The sequence below is a fragment of the Mustela putorius genome, unplaced genomic scaffold (genome assembly GCF_011764305.1).
Source record: "Mustela putorius furo isolate JIRA1106 unplaced genomic scaffold, ASM1176430v1.1 tig00000224_pilon_pilon_pilon, whole genome shotgun sequence".
Classification (NCBI taxonomy): domain Eukaryota; kingdom Metazoa; phylum Chordata; class Mammalia; order Carnivora; family Mustelidae; genus Mustela; species Mustela putorius.
In genome coordinates, this window is record NW_025421321.1 from 6,122,751 (window position 1) to 6,130,481 (window position 7,731).

The window sequence follows — 7,731 nt, forward strand, 5'->3', positions numbered from 1 at the left end:
AAAAATAACTCCCTCCCCCCTTAACACAATACAGTTAGTAGCTACAAAATGCTTTTTATGAAATTCTTTTCCGCTTTATAGATGATGCACATCAGTGGATAATCAGGAAACGTGCTTATATGAAAAGAAGGGAAGTTTTTTTGTTTAATTTATTCACATTCCAAGATGAGTTTCTAACACCTGAAATGGCTTTTGGGAGAAAGAAGTAGAGAGAAAGCCCTTTGGTTTAAATGCAGAGCTCCTGCCAGACCTCAGCCAAGAGCAGCATGTCTTCTGCCTGACAGCATTCTAATTCCTCTTGTCATTTAGATGAATCGTCAAAAATTCCCAGTAGGCATTATTTCTTGCCTTTCTCATTAGAAAAACCCATAAACTTTAAACTTTACTTATGCTAATGTTTTAAAACAAGTCTCGCTATCTTATTTGAGTAATATCAGAATACTGCTTGAAATCTTACATTTATCTTCATTAACGTCAAGGTCAGAGACACAAGAGCACTGTGAGGGGTTAAAGCCTCCTATGACTCCACCTCCTCTACTCTGTGAAATTCAGGCCCCTCTGCCAGACACTTTCGTCATCATCACTGCTCACAATGACTGCAATGGTGGGAGAAGGGTCTCCAACAGACCATCCTATGCATTACAGCTTCCAGAACTGGAGATATCTCTCCCTTAGTTTAGTGCTGAGTCAAGGACTCACACAGTTTACCATGTGCCAGGCACTGTTCTAAGCATGTTACATATGTTAATTTGTTCCCTACATTCCTTATATTTATTCCATATATATATCTTCTATGAAGTAACTAGCAATTTCCCCCATTTTACAGATAAGGTAAGTGAGACACAGGAAGGCAAATAAACTGCTCAAGATCACACAAACAGGTGGCAGAGGTAGGTTTCAGACTAAGCAACTCATATCTGGGCTCTTAGCTATGCTGCCTCTCGGATGAATGAAAGAGTAGATGATTGGATGGATAGATGGATGGATGGATAGGTGGGTGGAGGGATGGGTGGATGGATGGATGGACAGATGGATGGATGGATAGGTGGACAAATAAGAGTGTTTGCAAATAAGAGTGTTTGACTGCAAATAAGAGTGTTTGACTAGAATAATCTTGAATATTTCACAATTCCATCAGCAAGACCAGAAATATAGGAGGTGGGCATGAATCAAGCCTCATAGACATGGAGGGTGAAGCGCTGAAAAACTCTGTAGCCACTGAGTGTTGTTCAAGTTCATGGTCAAAGAGACCACAGTAATATTGTGTGGCTACATTTCAGTGATGGGTAGCAGATGAGGCCAGAAGAGGGGTGCTGAGACAGATTCTCAAGGACTTGGAGCAAATGCTGTGGTGTCGCAACACTAAAAAGTTTTTTTTTTTTTAATTGTGGCAAAATGCATAAAATACTCCTTTTTAACCATTTTTAGGTGAACAGCTCAGTGGCAGTAAGTACATTCACATTATTGTGCAATCATTACCCCCATCCATCTCCAGAACTTTTCTATTTTCCAACTAAAACTCTAGCCCAGGAAACATGAATTCTCCATTTGTCCCTCCCCCCTGAACCCCTGCCTGGCAGGTACCATATGACAACTTCTGTCTCTATGAATTTGACTATTCCGGGTACTTCACAGTGGAATCACACAGTATTTGTCCTTTTGTGACTGGCTTATTTCACTTATATTATGTCCTCAGGAATTATCCATGCTATACCTCACGTCAGAATTTCCTTCCTTTCGAAAGCTTAGTAATATTCTCTTGCATGTACACACCATATTTCGTTTATCCATTCTTCCATCCATGGATGCTTGATTATTTCCACCCTCTGGCTATTGCAAATATGTCTGAACTGAAGGATTTTGAGTAGCATACTGGCTGGACCTGATTTTTCCTTTATAGAGTTCTATGTGGTAGTGCAGAAGAAGAAGGTGATAACAGCAGTGAGCATTTAGCGAGTGTCTGCCATGTGCCAGGTGCCGTCTCAGGTGCTGCACACGTGTGGACTCACATAATCCCCGTCCTATGTCACACCTACTCCCTTGAGGTAGGTGCTATTATTGTTCCCCCTTATACATGAGCAAATGGAGAGAAGTTAAAGAACCTGCCCAAAGCCACAGAAGACAGAGTCTTATCCTGTAAGTCTGCCTGTAGAACCTACCTGCTCTCATGATGGACTGGGGAAATGGGCTACAAAATGGAGGCCTTTTGTGGGGCTGTTGGAGTAATTCAGGCAGGAGCTGACAAGAGTTGTGAGGTGAACTCAGGAAGCGGTGAAGAATGGACATGAGGGGAGACATTGGAGAGCTTTAAGAGGAGGGGTGGTCGAACTCCTAGTGAGTAAGTGGCCCTGGATGTGAGGAGGGGAAGGAGTCTGAAATGACAGCTTTTGAACTTGGTCATGTAGGTGGAGAGTGGTGTTATTCACTAATGGAACGTGAGTAACCTGGCAGGTGAGGTGATGGGGGGAGGGGAATGATGATTCTATTTGGTACCTGTTGAATCTGAGATACCTACAGGACCTTCATAGAGAGGTGTCCACTGGGCATCTCTTAGATAAGAGTCAAACCCAATAGAAAAACCTTGTTGGAGGCACAGATGGGGAAGGCATTAGCATTGGGGAAGATTATGATCTTGGAAGCAGATGAGCTTATTCACGGATAGAATAAAAGGAGATAGAATGAAAAGGAGGTGGAAACTGAATCCAGGATTGGGAGTCACAAAGCCAGAATAAAGGACACACTAGGATTTGTAAATTTCAGAATGAACATGACAGCATAGAGACATGGCGGGAGGCCCATAGCATTGTCCTAGGTGCCATTTATCCCATTTGGGGAAACACCAATGGTTAAGGGCTGGGTTTGCAAAAAGAAGACAGCTGATATTTGCAGAGAAGCTTCAGAAGGGTAGGAGGACGTGGAAGTCAAGGCAGCAGGAAGTTTCCAGAAGAGTGGTGTCGATGCTTCACAGAGAGCAAATGCAAAGTGCCTCTGAGACATAGTCTTACTTTTGCAGTTCACATCCCTGGTGCCCTTGGAAAGAGCCATTTCACTGAAGAGGTGGAAGTGGGAACCAGATTGCCAGAGTGAGTTGTGAAGGGGAGGTTGGAGCATTGATGGAGAAATTGGCCCTGGGCCTCTGGAGGGCCCCTGGGGAACTGTGGGCACATTCACAGAATGAGAGGGGATTCTGCTGAGGGTGACCAGAGGATAACAACAGAACCAGGACTGGGGGTCAAGGGCCGAGGTCTGTGATAAGGCACACACACGAGCAACCACCGTCAGTAGGAAGGCCATCCCAGATTAGAGGGGCAGTAAAGAATGGCAAGTCCATGGGGCAGACTCTGGGCAAGCTGGAGGCTTCCAAAAATGAAAATGCTCAGCGCTGATATCGATGCAGTGATGCTAACACACTCATACACAGGAATGGCAAGTTCCTTTTGGGAAATCATTTGGCACCAGGTATAAAGTCATAGTTGGTGCCCATTGACTCGATAAAGTTAGTCTGGAGAATTTACCCTTGGGATAAATGAAAAGAAAACCATGCATCCAAATGTGCTTGTGGCATATTATTTACAATATTATTTTTTAAGAGTGCATGTGGCTCACGGTATGGAAACCAGTTAATTATGGAACATATGCTCAATGGATGGGATATTATGAGGTCATTAAAATCACAATTATGACACTTATAGCTGCATAGAAAAGTGATTATGACGGTGAATGGAAATCCAGTTTGAAAATTGTATGCGTACTCTAATTGCAACTGCGTGAAATATGCCTTCACGTGAAAACATACTACAATAGAATTCCTAAAAGTGATACTAGCTGTTGGCTGGGGATAATGGTAAGATGATTTGTTTTCTTGCTCCCTGTGGGTAGGCTCCTTCTGAATCCTGTTGTTACAATGCTGGGTGGGAGATAAATAGTAGCCTTGTATCTTGCGAGTTATTACTCTGTTCAAAGGAGAACATAGCTGATTTTTCCCCCTTCCTACTCTGATGCTCCTGAGGTCCACTAAGTTGGATTTTATATGGTGTAGTCATTCTGTCAGGGCCTCCCTCCCATTCGATGTCAAGACTGAGTGTGAGGGGGCATCTGGGTGGCTCAGTGGGTTAAAGCCTCTGCCTTCAGCTCGGGTCATGATCTCAGGGTCCTGGGATCGAGCCCTGCGTCAGGCTCTCTGCTCAGTGGGGAGCCTGCTTGCCCGCCCCTCTCTCTGCCCACTTGTGATTTCTCTTTGTGTGTGTCAAATAAATAAATAAAATCTTAAAAAAAAAAAAAAAAGACTGAGTGTGAGTAATAACTAACGGGGTTCCTCCTCCCTGCCAAGGGAGTCTGAGTTATCAACAGCACCCAGCATTTTGGTGTGATTTGGCTAGAAAACACGCCAACCAAACTCTGGATGACAGTCTCAGCCCTCGCGTCACGCCAGGATGGGTTGTGGGTCGGAGGCAGGGAAGGGAAGAGAGGACTGTCCTTGCCAATCCCAGATCCTCAAACCCCGAGGTTTTCATTCTGTCGGGTGAGTCCTGGGGGGGCCAGCAGCATGCTCATTTGTTTCCCACGCCTCTCCCCCAAACCCCACTGTGGAATGCAGTCCTAATGCCTTGCTTTTGAGTCTCAGTGTCTTTTTATTGGTGTTCCTCTATTTTGAATTAAGTCCTTTCTTTCTCTCTGTCTCTCTCTCTCTCTCTCTCTTTTTTTTTTTTTTTGTACACTAATATTTAGAGAATTTGTTAATGGTTCGAAATGTCACTGTAAATATATGTTTTGAAATGGCACTCGTAGTGGAATGGTCCCCGTTCTGTGGGGGGGGCAGGGCAGCCTGAGGAGGAGGGAATGGGTCCCTGACCTCTGTGTGCAAGAATTTTCTTTCAGGGGCGCCTGGGTGGCTCAGTGGGTTAAACCTCTGCCTACAGCTCAGGTCCTGATCCCAGGGCCCTGGGATTGAGTCCTGCATTGGGCTCTCTGCTCAGCGGGGAGCTTGCTTCCCACCCCGCCCCCCGCCTCTCTGCCAGCTTGTGATCTGTCAAATAAATAAAATCTTAAAAAAAAAAGAAAGAAAGAAAGAAGAATTTTCCTTTATCAGAAGAAGCTGCTGCTAAGTACTATTTTGGCTTCTAGTCTTCTCTAAGTTTCCCTTTTGTTAGAAGAAATCAATTGAATAAGAGATAGTTGTAAGTTCAAAAATGTAAGCATCAGCACAATCAAAATTTAGAAATTCATCTGCAATCGATGGATTTTAAAATACAGTGAATAAGCCTGATGTTTTCAAGAGGCGTTACAATGCTCTTGAATCACCCAGATTAAAAGGGGGACCGGGGAGCAGGAATCCCATTCCCCTCCTCGACCGCTGCGTTTAGCTGCTTATTTGATTGTAAACGACTCCATCTTGTGGTTGAACAACGGTACTCGTAGCTAGAACTCGGGACACTTGTCACCGTGAAAATCTCTGCAGGGAAGTTATGAATGAGCTGTAAAAGATCTAAACCACCCCTAAAGGGAAAAAGTAGAATGTACCGATCAGTTCCTTGTCTAGAGAGATCTAGACACACATATTTTATAAGTCACATATAGGTACCTACTAATTGCGCATTCTTATATGTAAGAAATAGTAGTTACCATTTGCCTGCTTTCACTTAAAATAAATCACCCCATCTCAACAGGATTCAGGAGAGCTGATCAGTGTTTGCTTAACAGGTTGGAGTAAAAACGGAATATTTTCCTAACAGGATAACCACAACTTCGGTGATCCTTGCCATCCTCATCTGTTATTGGGGGGGGGGGGTGTTGCGGGGCAGAGTCAGAGTTTCCACCAGGGAATCCTGATTCCAGCCCCCAGTCCTTCTGGTGCATGTGGTCTCACACCATTCCGCACATTTATGTTGCCTCCCTGGGGAAGCATTTGGTCTGCAACAGTTAGTAAATGCTTCTTTTTTTCCTTTTTTAAAGATTTTATTTATTTATTTGAGAGACAGCATAAATGAGCATGAGTGGCGAGCCAGCGTCACATGCCTCTGTAAACCCCACCTGTGGGTCAGCGCTCACTTTCTCCTCGAAGCAGTTTGGACTTTTGGGGTCAACACTGAACTTTCTTCCTTTTTAGTCTCTGTTGCTTGGCCTAAATCATTACACCGACACAAAACAGATGAACAGGAGAAAAACGAGTTTTAAAAAGTTTGTACCTATGGGAGATCACAGAGATAGGAGATTCAAAGGCAGGCAGCTTCCGTAGCTTTGAAACAGAGAAACAATTATTTGTGAAGAATTGACAAAGGGGGTTGGGCTTGAGGTAGCAAATAAAGGAAGAAGCAACAAGGTTTGTTCATCCAGCAATGGTGGCCCCGAGGGCGCTTGTTGGGCAGTCAGGATGTCTTCTCCCTTCTAGGTGCAGGGACGGTGGGGAGTGGGGGGATATTTCCTGCTTTCAGGGGACAAACGAGGGTGCGAGGGTCCTTCCTGCACTGGCTGTTTCTTAAATGGCTTTCATGCAAACATCATCGACATACCAAAGTGACATATTTGGGGGTGGCCTTCCCTGGGCCCCATCAGTTTCTTCCTCTGAAACTTCCCTGGAAAGTGCACCCTTTAAAGGTGAGCTGGTGACCTGGAGAGAGCAGAGTCAGGTTCGTGGGCGAGTGGGAAGAGGCCTGTGAAGGGAGAAAAGAACGTATACTAGAAGCAGGATGGACAGAGATGAACAGAGGGAGGAACGTGTCCCACAGTCCATTAAACCGCCTCCTAGTCCTGGGACTCCATCAGTCCAATGGACGAGGCTTGTGCTTCATTTATTGGATGGGCAGAGCTCATCTTTCCTTACAGTAAGGTAAATTAGACTCTACTTGACCCATCTGATTTACATAAAAACAGCATTTTTCACCGATGATTGCATACCCTTCTGATCACCGGGCAGTGAGAACAGGATGAATCTGGAGGACAGCGGAAGCGAAGCTGTTAACTTCTGACTCGCTAGCTCCCAAGTCCCCAGTCTCATATGGAACTTGGACTCTCTCACCATGGAAATAGGTAAGATCACCTTTCGCAATGCATCACTCCCGCAGCCTGGGACTAAGGTCCTCTGTGCTGAAAAGAACCTGCCGCGGGGATACCCAAGCCATGTTCTAGTCTAGTGTGGCACGACTTCATGAACAAAGGGGCCCAACTCTGCAATCTGCCTGGTGTTTAAGGCAGTGTCTAGTGACGGAAAGAGTCAGGGGTCTGGGTCCACATTGCCCTGACCATTTGGGTGGGAACACTTTATAGACCTTGTCGCCACATAAGGCCAAAAGACCCGTGTGATTCAAAGACAAGATCAGAGCAGAATCTGTAATATCTGAGATCTGGGGCTTTCCATCACCTCTGCTACTAGTAATGTTAGCAACCACACGTTGTCACTTTCTCTGTAGGAGGATAACAGGTTGCAAAACATCGGCCACAAGAAGCCTGCATGCCAGCTTTGGCAGCTCGAAGTCTCAGTTTTGTTTCTTGGCCAAGTTAGTCCACATTTTCTTGATTCACTCATATATAGTTTGGGGTGTTGGGGAATCTAATTGGGGAGCAGCTGGGATACCCCAAGTCCTACAAGGGTGGCCTATGAACCATCTAAAACAGGGAGTGATTTGGCAAACACCTGTGCCAGGGGACATGGTGCTAGAGTCACTTTTGATGGTCTTGACATGTTCATGGATGCCATCTACAGACTCAGCCCCCAGGGTGTGTCCGCAATATCTT